The 12559-nt window shown below is 49.1% G+C and overlaps 10 non-coding genes across 10 annotated transcripts; 7 read left to right on the top strand and 3 right to left on the bottom strand.

Annotated features, from left to right (window-relative positions):
- The first annotated feature begins 89 nt into the window (after window positions 1-89).
- Window positions 90-162, top strand: trnak-cuu (transfer RNA lysine (anticodon CUU)). The gene has a single exon. It is a non-coding gene; the product is annotated as a tRNA-Lys (tRNA).
- A 2783-nt stretch (window positions 163-2945) lies between these two features.
- Window positions 2946-3028, bottom strand: trnal-cag (transfer RNA leucine (anticodon CAG)). Its single transcript has one exon. It is a non-coding gene; the product is annotated as a tRNA-Leu (tRNA).
- A 279-nt stretch (window positions 3029-3307) lies between these two features.
- trnam-cau (transfer RNA methionine (anticodon CAU)) lies at window positions 3308-3379 on the top strand. The gene has a single exon. It is a non-coding gene; the product is annotated as a tRNA-Met (tRNA).
- An 821-nt stretch (window positions 3380-4200) lies between these two features.
- Window positions 4201-4273, top strand: trnak-cuu (transfer RNA lysine (anticodon CUU)). The gene has a single exon. It is a non-coding gene; the product is annotated as a tRNA-Lys (tRNA).
- Window positions 4274-7056: 2783 nt separating this feature from the next.
- Window positions 7057-7139, bottom strand: trnal-cag (transfer RNA leucine (anticodon CAG)). Its single transcript has one exon. It is a non-coding gene; the product is annotated as a tRNA-Leu (tRNA).
- Window positions 7140-7418: 279 nt separating this feature from the next.
- Window positions 7419-7490, top strand: trnam-cau (transfer RNA methionine (anticodon CAU)). Its single transcript has one exon. It is a non-coding gene; the product is annotated as a tRNA-Met (tRNA).
- An 821-nt stretch (window positions 7491-8311) lies between these two features.
- Window positions 8312-8384, top strand: trnak-cuu (transfer RNA lysine (anticodon CUU)). The gene has a single exon. It is a non-coding gene; the product is annotated as a tRNA-Lys (tRNA).
- Window positions 8385-11167: 2783 nt separating this feature from the next.
- trnal-cag (transfer RNA leucine (anticodon CAG)) lies at window positions 11168-11250 on the bottom strand. Its single transcript has one exon. It is a non-coding gene; the product is annotated as a tRNA-Leu (tRNA).
- Window positions 11251-11529: 279 nt separating this feature from the next.
- Window positions 11530-11601, top strand: trnam-cau (transfer RNA methionine (anticodon CAU)). Its single transcript has one exon. It is a non-coding gene; the product is annotated as a tRNA-Met (tRNA).
- An 821-nt stretch (window positions 11602-12422) lies between these two features.
- trnak-cuu (transfer RNA lysine (anticodon CUU)) lies at window positions 12423-12495 on the top strand. Its single transcript has one exon. It is a non-coding gene; the product is annotated as a tRNA-Lys (tRNA).
- Window positions 12496-12559: the final 64 nt, after the last annotated feature.

Here is a 12559-nt window from a genome sequence, read left to right as displayed (position 1 = left end):
GAATCCGGTCAGCACATGATGAAAAGCCAGGAAGTATACCTTGTCAAATTGCCGTCAACAGGGACAAGTTAACCACCAGCTCCGCCGGCGCCCGGCTAGCTCAGTCGGTAGAGCATGAGACTCTTAATCTCAGGGTCGTGGGTTCGAGCCCCACGTTGGGCGGTGCCCGTCTCCTTATTAACAAAGTTTCCCGCTCATCCTTGAACCTCTTACACCTCGATGGTACCGAGCACTGCGTTTTAATGCACAGGTGTGATCAAACCGAGATGAAAAGGGCGTATCTAGCTCCTTGCCCGAGAGATAAATCAAAGGTTCCGCAGATAATCCCTTGGCTCCGGTCACCCGGACGCAGATAGGAGCTGCAGCCATCATAACTTGTATGAAAACTAAGAAGAGCTCCTGTCTATTTACAGTTTCATTTACTCTAGCGTTTCCTTAAACATTGCGTGTACGAAGGCTAAGAAATTGGAGAGCTATTCTAATACAATAACTATTAGGAATCTTTTCGGCATAACAGTTTCACTGTGATTTTGCAGGTAACACGTACGTTGGGAAAACATTTTGAACGCGATCAATAACCGCACTGGAAAAATGTGGGAAAGAAAGGGCGAAAAGCGACTCTTCAACATGTGGAAATATCTTCCTGAGCGGAGCCCTCTTCTCGAAGCTCAACACTCTGCAAGAGTCACTTCTCCCAACTTGCGCCCGCAGGTTTCCGTAGTGTGCCTGCAAAGAGCCATCCGCTTGAGACAGGTGCACCTCCCGATTTCATTGAACTAAGCTAGATGCACAATTTCTAACGCAGCCTTCATCACAATAGACAGTTCATTTCTCGAAAGCTTGTCGTAAAAAAAGGAAACAAAGAACGAAAACGTATAGCTGACAATCTTCTGAAGATGCAGATTCAGCTTTGGGGAAATGGACATTTTATGTATGCAGATGCTTTTCAAGCGCTGGTTTTAGAACGTCGCTGTGCTTCCAGCATCCTTTTCAGCCTTCTAAACTGGCTACCGAGGTGCCGATCACATTGTAAAGCGGTTGAGAGGCCGGAGCTGCTCAAACCGCTCTTGCCGTTTCCCATCAATCAAAAGCACTATGTTGTTTCTTTGTATGGAAAGCTTTTCAAGTCTGGCATCGACACGCACCTTTCCTGAAACGTCCAAAAGGTGAATGCTTCGCAAAGAAATCCAGTCTACCTTCAGGGGGCATGATGTTGAAATCGGAATGAGCCCTGGGTGGGCTTGAAGCAGCAGCTGTTCAGTTAACAGCTGCACAGAAACGCACCCCGCTTGCTTTGTATCATTCGCAAGTTTGTGGTTAAAGAGTAAAAAAGGCTGGAATTCTTCTGCCAGCCGGCAGGATTTCTTCTGCACTCACCCAGAAAAGCCAAGAATTGTATTTCATCTTTCGCAAGCTGTATTTTCCAGGAGGAGAATGAATACTTGCATTAAACTGAATCAAGCCGACAGAGACGCACAGCCGTTGTTTTTCTCCATGGGAAGTTTTTCGTTAAGGAAAAACACCGTTGTCATTTTCTTGCCAGCCGGCGGTATTTCTTGTGCAGCGATGAGCCAGATTTGTATTTCGTATTTCGCAAGTTGTGTGAATTTCTTGAAGTTGAAAGTGAATTCGCTCCAGAAAAGAAATGTCGCTTGAAAGCCGAGGCTGTTTGTTAAACCGCAGGACCTGAGCTTGCGTTCTGTTTCTCATGGCGTTCGCAAAGGCGATTCCTGCCTTTAAAACTGCTGTGTCTGCGACTGAAAGTGGCGTGTGTCGCAGCTTCTAAAGTCTTGTTGACGCTCCTCGATGTTGCTTTCTCTCTGCCTAAGGAAGTTCGATTGTCGCGTCGGAACGGGGAGACCTAATCCTTCCAGCTTTAAGCCACCCTTCAGTCTTCTGAAGGGTGTCCGAGTGCTAGCATGTCATTTGGCTTTTTTTGGGGGGAAGCGGAGAGCGACATTGAAAAAGGTTACCGCCGCCGCCTCGCCCTCCGTGTTAAATGATTGCAAGCCGGCAGCGGCGGCGCTCCCTGTAGTCGTGGCCGAGCGGTTAAGGTGATGGGCTAGAAAGCCATTGGGGTCTCCCCGCGTCGGCTCGAATCCTGCCGACTACGGCGCCCTTCTCCTGTCGCTTCGGCCTGCCCAGAAAAAGGCGGAGTGCCGTTTCTCTCTTCCTGCTTCTTGTACAAACGCTAAATCGCTTGGACCTGCTGCCTTGGAAGTAATGTCTTCAACATCCACCAGTGACATTTCACAGCTGGAAGCACACTGCCACGCTTTTGGCATTGGCATGTCTTGCGCCCTACTTCCAGCCTTTGAAGACCTAAGTATTCAAACTGAAAGAACCGGCTGAATGAGTGTTTGCAGTGCACCAGGAGGAGCAGGGACCATAGCATTGGAGGGGTGAGGATGGCGCAGATGGAAACGTTTTCATGCGCTCCTCTGGGAGGAATGAAAAGAAAAGACGAAACCGGAAACAGTAGTAGCCGCAAGAGGAAGTGTCTTCAAGCGCCAAGCAAGCGCTCCTCGTTAGTATAGTGGTGCGTATCCCCGCCTGTCACGTGGGAGACCAGGGATGGATTGCTTGACGGCGAGCCAGGTTGCTTTTCTCCCATCAGATTCCAACCGCTAATGCTAACGCAGTGTGTGGGAGCTTACATGCTTTTCCTTTCCCGTCTTTTTCGGACGACTATTCCAAAGGGGTAACCTGAAGGAATAGGGGCCTGAAGACACGAGGCATTCTTAAACCAGCACTGGGCTGCACGGCCTTCTGTTGTGATCAGGTTATATTCGAGTCAAAAAGCCAGAGCATCCGCTTCCATCCTATGGAGCACGAGCTAAATCGGAAGAGGCAGGGGATACACCTACGCCTATCGGCGCACGTTCCCCGCGGCAGGCTGCTTCACCCATTTGCACCCGACTGGAGACGGCACTGAGCAAGCTTTTTGTCAGGAGTGGGATTCGAACCCACGCCTCCAGGGGAGACTGCGACCTGAACGCAGCGCCTTAGACCGCTCGGCCATCCTGACGCGGGCCCCCTGTCCCGGGGCGGTCTGATGAGCCACCGCGATCCCACTACGCTCCTCGAGTATCGCACTGTTATTAATACTACAGTGTGACTCCAGCATTAAAATGTTTGGAAAATGTGTCGGCTTTTATAATCCAGTGTAGAGCAGCATGTGATGATTTGTGCTACAACACCAAGCGCTCAAAGTGACGTCTGCGTTTGTCGTTGAAACTTTCAACTCTTTCATCACTTATGTAGGAAATAAAAAGAGCAGTTGTGCGCCACACGCAGAGAGGCCGTCAGCAGAGTGGCGCAGCGGAAGCGTGCTGGGCCCATAACCCAGAGGTCGATGGATCGAAACCATCCTCTGCTACATGTGTCCTATGCACGATTCATAAGCGTGCCATTGGGTTAGCAAAGTGCCTTCAAATAGTCTGCATCTCCCTTTCTTTAAATTCTGTCCTGAGTTTCTCTCTCGTGTGTGTTTGTGCAAGCTTGACACTTGCGGGACTCTTTAATCTTCACCAATACGGAGATGACCAAATGTGTCTTCGGTTGTTCTGAGGTCTTTGATAGTTTCTTTGAAAGCTTCAACTGAACCTCGAAATCGAAGCAGTTATGTTTATATTGATTTCTCGCGTTAATCATTACGAACCAGGAACAGCCAGCACACTCGGTCGCATTAGTAATTATGTCACGTCTCTACTTAGCAGAGCATTCAAAGGCCCACTGGAAGTAGTAAAGCACTAAAACACTGCAAAACTGAACTCGGGAAAATCATACTGGGAGCTCTGAGCGATGTCTGCATCCAAGCCATCCAATACGGACTCTGAAACCTTGGAATATCAACCGTATGATGCGCTACCTTTTACCTGGAGCAAAACGATGGAATTAGAAGAATGCTTACCGCAGGATACAACTGTGCCGCTGTTATTTGGAGCACGGTTTTCACTTGCATGAAAACTACAGCAGAACGTAGAAGGATGATCACTGAGGAGTCCACGCGGGCATGCTGAGGAGATTGTAGGTCGTACATTTCAATGATTACTGACATTTGCGCTGCTGGAGGTACAGTAATCAACAAAGAACAGGGTGTGCTACTCTCGAATCCGGTCAGCACATGATGAAAAGCCAGGAAGTATACCTTGTCAAATTGCCGTCAACAGGGACAAGTTAACCCCCAGCTCCACCGGCGCCCGGCTAGCTCAGTCGGTAGAGCATGAGACTCTTAATCTCAGGGTCGTGGGTTCGAGCCCCACGTTGGGCGGTGCCCGTCTCCTTATTAACAAAGTTTCCCGCTCATCCTTGAACCTCTTACACCTCGATGGTACCGAGCACTGCGTTTTAATGCACAGGTGTGATCAAACCGAGATGAAAAGGGCGTATCTAGCTCCTTGCCCGAGAGATAAATCAAAGGTTCCGCAGATAATCCCTTGGCTCCGGTCACCCGGACGCAGATAGGAGCTGCAGCCATCATAACTTGTATGAAAACTAAGAAGAGCTCCTGTCTATTTACAGTTTCATTTACTCTAGCGTTTCCTTAAACATTGCGTGTACGAAGGCTAAGAAATTGGAGAGCTATTCTAATACAATAACTATTAGGAATCTTTTCGGCATAACAGTTTCACTGTGATTTTGCAGGTAACACGTACGTTGGGAAAACATTTTGAACGCGATCAATAACCGCACTGGAAAAATGTGGGAAAGAAAGGGCGAAAAGCGACTCTTCAACATGTGGAAATATCTTCCTGAGCGGAGCCCTCTTCTCGAAGCTCAACACTCTGCAAGAGTCACTTCTCCCAACTTGCGCCCGCAGGTTTCCGTAGTGTGCCTGCAAAGAGCCATCCGCTTGAGACAGGTGCACCTCCCGATTTCATTGAACTAAGCTAGATGCACAATTTCTAACGCAGCCTTCATCACAATAGACAGTTCATTTCTCGAAAGCTTGTCGTAAAAAAAGGAAACAAAGAACGAAAACGTATAGCTGACAATCTTCTGAAGATGCAGATTCAGCTTTGGGGAAATGGACATTTTATGTATGCAGATGCTTTTCAAGCGCTGGTTTTAGAACGTCGCTGTGCTTCCAGCATCCTTTTCAGCCTTCTAAACTGGCTACCGAGGTGCCGATCACATTGTAAAGCGGTTGAGAGGCCGGAGCTGCTCAAACCGCTCTTGCCGTTTCCCATCAATCAAAAGCACTATGTTGTTTCTTTGTATGGAAAGCTTTTCAAGTCTGGCATCGACACGCACCTTTCCTGAAACGTCCAAAAGGTGAATGCTTCGCAAAGAAATCCAGTCTACCTTCAGGGGGCATGATGTTGAAATCGGAATGAGCCCTGGGTGGGCTTGAAGCAGCAGCTGTTCAGTTAACAGCTGCACAGAAACGCACCCCGCTTGCTTTGTATCATTCGCAAGTTTGTGGTTAAAGAGTAAAAAAGGCTGGAATTCTTCTGCCAGCCGGCAGGATTTCTTCTGCACTCACCCAGAAAAGCCAAGAATTGTATTTCATCTTTCGCAAGCTGTATTTTCCAGGAGGAGAATGAATACTTGCATTAAACTGAATCAAGCCGACAGAGACGCACAGCCGTTGTTTTTCTCCATGGGAAGTTTTTCGTTAAGGAAAAACACCGTTGTCATTTTCTTGCCAGCCGGCGGTATTTCTTGTGCAGCGATGAGCCAGATTTGTATTTCGTATTTCGCAAGTTGTGTGAATTTCTTGAAGTTGAAAGTGAATTTGCTCCAGAAAAGAAATGTCGCTTGAAAGCCGAGGCTGTTTGTTAAACCGCAGGACCTGAGCTTGCGTTCTGTTTCTCATGGCGTTCGCAAAGGCGATTCCTGCCTTTAAAACTGCTGTGTCTGCGACTGAAAGTGGCGTGTGTCGCAGCTTCTAAAGTCTTGTTGACGCTCCTCGATGTTGCTTTCTCTCTGCCTAAGGAAGTTCGATTGTCGCGTCGGAACGGGGAGACCTAATCCTTCCAGCTTTAAGCCACCCTTCAGTCTTCTGAAGGGTGTCCGAGTGCTAGCATGTCATTTGGCTTTTTTTGGGGGGAAGCGGAGAGCGACATTGAAAAAGGTTACCGCCGCCGCCTCGCCCTCCGTGTTAAATGATTGCAAGCCGGCGGCGGCGGCGCTCCCTGTAGTCGTGGCCGAGCGGTTAAGGCGATGGGCTAGAAAGCCATTGGGGTCTCCCCGCGTCGGCTCGAATCCTGCCGACTACGGCGCCCTTCTCCTGTCGCTTCGGCCTGCCCAGAAAAAGGCGGAGTGCCGTTTCTCTCTTCCTGCTTCTTGTACAAACGCTAAATCGCTTGGACCTGCTGCCTTGGAAGTAATGTCTTCAACATCCACCAGTGACATTTCACAGCTGGAAGCACACTGCCACGCTTTTGGCATTGGCATGTCTTGCGCCCTACTTCCAGCCTTTGAAGACCTAAGTATTCAAACTGAAAGAACCGGCTGAATGAGTGTTTGCAGTGCACCAGGAGGAGCAGGGACCATAGCATTGGAGGGGTGAGGATGGCGCAGATGGAAACGTTTTCATGCGCTCCTCTGGGAGGAATGAAAAGAAAAGACGAAACCGGAAACAGTAGTAGCCGCAAGAGGAAGTGTCTTCAAGCGCCAAGCAAGCGCTCCTCGTTAGTATAGTGGTGCGTATCCCCGCCTGTCACGTGGGAGACCAGGGATGGATTGCTTGACGGCGAGCCAGGTTGCTTTTCTCCCATCAGATTCCAACCGCTAATGCTAACGCAGTGTGTGGGAGCTTACATGCTTTTCCTTTCCCGTCTTTTTCGGACGACTATTCCAAAGGGGTAACCTGAAGGAATAGGGGCCTGAAGACACGAGGCATTCTTAAACCAGCACTGGGCTGCACGGCCTTCTGTTGTGATCAGGTTATATTCGAGTCAAAAAGCCAGAGCATCCGCTTCCATCCTATGGAGCACGAGCTAAATCGGAAGAGGCAGGGGATACACCTACGCCTATCGGCGCACGTTCCCCGCGGCAGGCTGCTTCACCCATTTGCACCCGACTGGAGACGGCACTGAGCAAGCTTTTTGTCAGGAGTGGGATTCGAACCCACGCCTCCAGGGGAGACTGCGACCTGAACGCAGCGCCTTAGACCGCTCGGCCATCCTGACGCGGGCCCCCCGTCCCGGGGCGGTCTGATGAGCCACCGCGATCCCACTACGCTCCTCGAGTATCGCACTGTTATTAATACTACAGTGTGACTCCAGCATTAAAATGTTTGGAAAATGTGTCGGCTTTTATAATCCAGTGTAGAGCAGCATGTGATGATTTGTGCTACAACACCAAGCGCTCAAAGTGACGTCTGCGTTTGTCGTTGAAACTTTCAACTCTTTCATCACTTATGTAGGAAATAAAAAGAGCAGTTGTGCGCCACACGCAGAGAGGCCGTCAGCAGAGTGGCGCAGCGGAAGCGTGCTGGGCCCATAACCCAGAGGTCGATGGATCGAAACCATCCTCTGCTACATGTGTCCTATGCACGATTCATAAGCGTGCCATTGGGTTAGCAAAGTGCCTTCAAATAGTCTGCATCTCCCTTTCTTTAAATTCTGTCCTGAGTTTCTCTCTCGTGTGTGTTTGTGCAAGCTTGACACTTGCGGGACTCTTTAATCTTCACCAATACGGAGATGACCAAATGTGTCTTCGGTTGTTCTGAGGTCTTTGATAGTTTCTTTGAAAGCTTCAACTGAACCTCGAAATCGAAGCAGTTATGTTTATATTGATTTCTCGCGTTAATCATTACGAACCAGGAACAGCCAGCACACTCGGTCGCATTAGTAATTATGTCACGTCTCTACTTAGCAGAGCATTCAAAGGCCCACTGGAAGTAGTAAAGCACTAAAACACTGCAAAACTGAACTCGGGAAAATCATACTGGGAGCTCTGAGCGATGTCTGCATCCAAGCCATCCAATACGGACTCTGAAACCTTGGAATATCAACCGTATGATGCGCTACCTTTTACCTGGAGCAAAACGATGGAATTAGAAGAATGCTTACCGCAGGATACAACTGTGCCGCTGTTATTTGGAGCACGGTTTTCACTTGCATGAAAACTACAGCAGAACGTAGAAGGATGATCACTGAGGAGTCCACGCGGGCATGCTGAGGAGATTGTAGGTCGTACATTTCAATGATTACTGACATTTGCGCTGCTGGAGGTACAGTAATCAACAAAGAACAGGGTGTGCTACTCTCGAATCCGGTCAGCACATGATGAAAAGCCAGGAAGTATACCTTGTCAAATTGCCGTCAACAGGGACAAGTTAACCCCCAGCTCCACCGGCGCCCGGCTAGCTCAGTCGGTAGAGCATGAGACTCTTAATCTCAGGGTCGTGGGTTCGAGCCCCACGTTGGGCGGTGCCCGTCTCCTTATTAACAAAGTTTCCCGCTCATCCTTGAACCTCTTACACCTCGATGGTACCGAGCACTGCGTTTTAATGCACAGGTGTGATCAAACCGAGATGAAAAGGGCGTATCTAGCTCCTTGCCCGAGAGATAAATCAAAGGTTCCGCAGATAATCCCTTGGCTCCGGTCACCCGGACGCAGATAGGAGCTGCAGCCATCATAACTTGTATGAAAACTAAGAAGAGCTCCTGTCTATTTACAGTTTCATTTACTCTAGCGTTTCCTTAAACATTGCGTGTACGAAGGCTAAGAAATTGGAGAGCTATTCTAATACAATAACTATTAGGAATCTTTTCGGCATAACAGTTTCACTGTGATTTTGCAGGTAACACGTACGTTGGGAAAACATTTTGAACGCGATCAATAACCGCACTGGAAAAATGTGGGAAAGAAAGGGCGAAAAGCGACTCTTCAACATGTGGAAATATCTTCCTGAGCGGAGCCCTCTTCTCGAAGCTCAACACTCTGCAAGAGTCACTTCTCCCAACTTGCGCCCGCAGGTTTCCGTAGTGTGCCTGCAAAGAGCCATCCGCTTGAGACAGGTGCACCTCCCGATTTCATTGAACTAAGCTAGATGCACAATTTCTAACGCAGCCTTCATCACAATAGACAGTTCATTTCTCGAAAGCTTGTCGTAAAAAAAGGAAACAAAGAACGAAAACGTATAGCTGACAATCTTCTGAAGATGCAGATTCAGCTTTGGGGAAATGGACATTTTATGTATGCAGATGCTTTTCAAGCGCTGGTTTTAGAACGTCGCTGTGCTTCCAGCATCCTTTTCAGCCTTCTAAACTGGCTACCGAGGTGCCGATCACATTGTAAAGCGGTTGAGAGGCCGGAGCTGCTCAAACCGCTCTTGCCGTTTCCCATCAATCAAAAGCACTATGTTGTTTCTTTGTATGGAAAGCTTTTCAAGTCTGGCATCGACACGCACCTTTCCTGAAACGTCCAAAAGGTGAATGCTTCGCAAAGAAATCCAGTCTACCTTCAGGGGGCATGATGTTGAAATCGGAATGAGCCCTGGGTGGGCTTGAAGCAGCAGCTGTTCAGTTAACAGCTGCACAGAAACGCACCCCGCTTGCTTTGTATCATTCGCAAGTTTGTGGTTAAAGAGTAAAAAAGGCTGGAATTCTTCTGCCAGCCGGCAGGATTTCTTCTGCACTCACCCAGAAAAGCCAAGAATTGTATTTCATCTTTCGCAAGCTGTATTTTCCAGGAGGAGAATGAATACTTGCATTAAACTGAATCAAGCCGACAGAGACGCACAGCCGTTGTTTTTCTCCATGGGAAGTTTTTCGTTAAGGAAAAACACCGTTGTCATTTTCTTGCCAGCCGGCGGTATTTCTTGTGCAGCGATGAGCCAGATTTGTATTTCGTATTTCGCAAGTTGTGTGAATTTCTTGAAGTTGAAAGTGAATTTGCTCCAGAAAAGAAATGTCGCTTGAAAGCCGAGGCTGTTTGTTAAACCGCAGGACCTGAGCTTGCGTTCTGTTTCTCATGGCGTTCGCAAAGGCGATTCCTGCCTTTAAAACTGCTGTGTCTGCGACTGAAAGTGGCGTGTGTCGCAGCTTCTAAAGTCTTGTTGACGCTCCTCGATGTTGCTTTCTCTCTGCCTAAGGAAGTTCGATTGTCGCGTCGGAACGGGGAGACCTAATCCTTCCAGCTTTAAGCCACCCTTCAGTCTTCTGAAGGGTGTCCGAGTGCTAGCATGTCATTTGGCTTTTTTTGGGGGGAAGCGGAGAGCGACATTGAAAAAGGTTACCGCCGCCGCCTCGCCCTCCGTGTTAAATGATTGCAAGCCGGCGGCGGCGGCGCTCCCTGTAGTCGTGGCCGAGCGGTTAAGGCGATGGGCTAGAAAGCCATTGGGGTCTCCCCGCGTCGGCTCGAATCCTGCCGACTACGGCGCCCTTCTCCTGTCGCTTCGGCCTGCCCAGAAAAAGGCGGAGTGCCGTTTCTCTCTTCCTGCTTCTTGTACAAACGCTAAATCGCTTGGACCTGCTGCCTTGGAAGTAATGTCTTCAACATCCACCAGTGACATTTCACAGCTGGAAGCACACTGCCACGCTTTTGGCATTGGCATGTCTTGCGCCCTACTTCCAGCCTTTGAAGACCTAAGTATTCAAACTGAAAGAACCGGCTGAATGAGTGTTTGCAGTGCACCAGGAGGAGCAGGGACCATAGCATTGGAGGGGTGAGGATGGCGCAGATGGAAACGTTTTCATGCGCTCCTCTGGGAGGAATGAAAAGAAAAGACGAAACCGGAAACAGTAGTAGCCGCAAGAGGAAGTGTCTTCAAGCGCCAAGCAAGCGCTCCTCGTTAGTATAGTGGTGCGTATCCCCGCCTGTCACGTGGGAGACCAGGGATGGATTGCTTGACGGCGAGCCAGGTTGCTTTTCTCCCATCAGATTCCAACCGCTAATGCTAACGCAGTGTGTGGGAGCTTACATGCTTTTCCTTTCCCGTCTTTTTCGGACGACTATTCCAAAGGGGTAACCTGAAGGAATAGGGGCCTGAAGACACGAGGCATTCTTAAACCAGCACTGGGCTGCACGGCCTTCTGTTGTGATCAGGTTATATTCGAGTCAAAAAGCCAGAGCATCCGCTTCCATCCTATGGAGCACGAGCTAAATCGGAAGAGGCAGGGGATACACCTACGCCTATCGGCGCACGTTCCCCGCGGCAGGCTGCTTCACCCATTTGCACCCGACTGGAGACGGCACTGAGCAAGCTTTTTGTCAGGAGTGGGATTCGAACCCACGCCTCCAGGGGAGACTGCGACCTGAACGCAGCGCCTTAGACCGCTCGGCCATCCTGACGCGGGCCCCCCGTCCCGGGGCGGTCTGATGAGCCACCGCGATCCCACTACGCTCCTCGAGTATCGCACTGTTATTAATACTACAGTGTGACTCCAGCATTAAAATGTTTGGAAAATGTGTCGGCTTTTATAATCCAGTGTAGAGCAGCATGTGATGATTTGTGCTACAACACCAAGCGCTCAAAGTGACGTCTGCGTTTGTCGTTGAAACTTTCAACTCTTTCATCACTTATGTAGGAAATAAAAAGAGCAGTTGTGCGCCACACGCAGAGAGGCCGTCAGCAGAGTGGCGCAGCGGAAGCGTGCTGGGCCCATAACCCAGAGGTCGATGGATCGAAACCATCCTCTGCTACATGTGTCCTATGCACGATTCATAAGCGTGCCATTGGGTTAGCAAAGTGCCTTCAAATAGTCTGCATCTCCCTTTCTTTAAATTCTGTCCTGAGTTTCTCTCTCGTGTGTGTTTGTGCAAGCTTGACACTTGCGGGACTCTTTAATCTTCACCAATACGGAGATGACCAAATGTGTCTTCGGTTGTTCTGAGGTCTTTGATAGTTTCTTTGAAAGCTTCAACTGAACCTCGAAATCGAAGCAGTTATGTTTATATTGATTTCTCGCGTTAATCATTACGAACCAGGAACAGCCAGCACACTCGGTCGCATTAGTAATTATGTCACGTCTCTACTTAGCAGAGCATTCAAAGGCCCACTGGAAGTAGTAAAGCACTAAAACACTGCAAAACTGAACTCGGGAAAATCATACTGGGAGCTCTGAGCGATGTCTGCATCCAAGCCATCCAATACGGACTCTGAAACCTTGGAATATCAACCGTATGATGCGCTACCTTTTACCTGGAGCAAAACGATGGAATTAGAAGAATGCTTACCGCAGGATACAACTGTGCCGCTGTTATTTGGAGCACGGTTTTCACTTGCATGAAAACTACAGCAGAACGTAGAAGGATGATCACTGAGGAGTCCACGCGGGCATGCTGAGGAGATTGTAGGTCGTACATTTCAATGATTACTGACATTTGCGCTGCTGGAGGTACAGTAATCAACAAAGAACAGGGTGTGCTACTCTCGAATCCGGTCAGCACATGATGAAAAGCCAGGAAGTATACCTTGTCAAATTGCCGTCAACAGGGACAAGTTAACCCCCAGCTCCACCGGCGCCCGGCTAGCTCAGTCGGTAGAGCATGAGACTCTTAATCTCAGGGTCGTGGGTTCGAGCCCCACGTTGGGCGGTGCCCGTCTCCTTATTAACAAAGTTTCCCGCTCATCCTTGAACCTCTTACACCTCGATGGTAC

Source organism: Lepisosteus oculatus, unplaced genomic scaffold, assembly GCF_040954835.1.
Source record: "Lepisosteus oculatus isolate fLepOcu1 unplaced genomic scaffold, fLepOcu1.hap2 HAP2_SCAFFOLD_75, whole genome shotgun sequence".
In the NCBI taxonomy this organism is placed as follows: Eukaryota; Metazoa; Chordata; class Actinopteri; order Semionotiformes; family Lepisosteidae; genus Lepisosteus; species Lepisosteus oculatus.
Note: the sequence above shows the minus strand (reverse complement) of the source record. Positions and strands in the feature narration are given on the sequence as shown.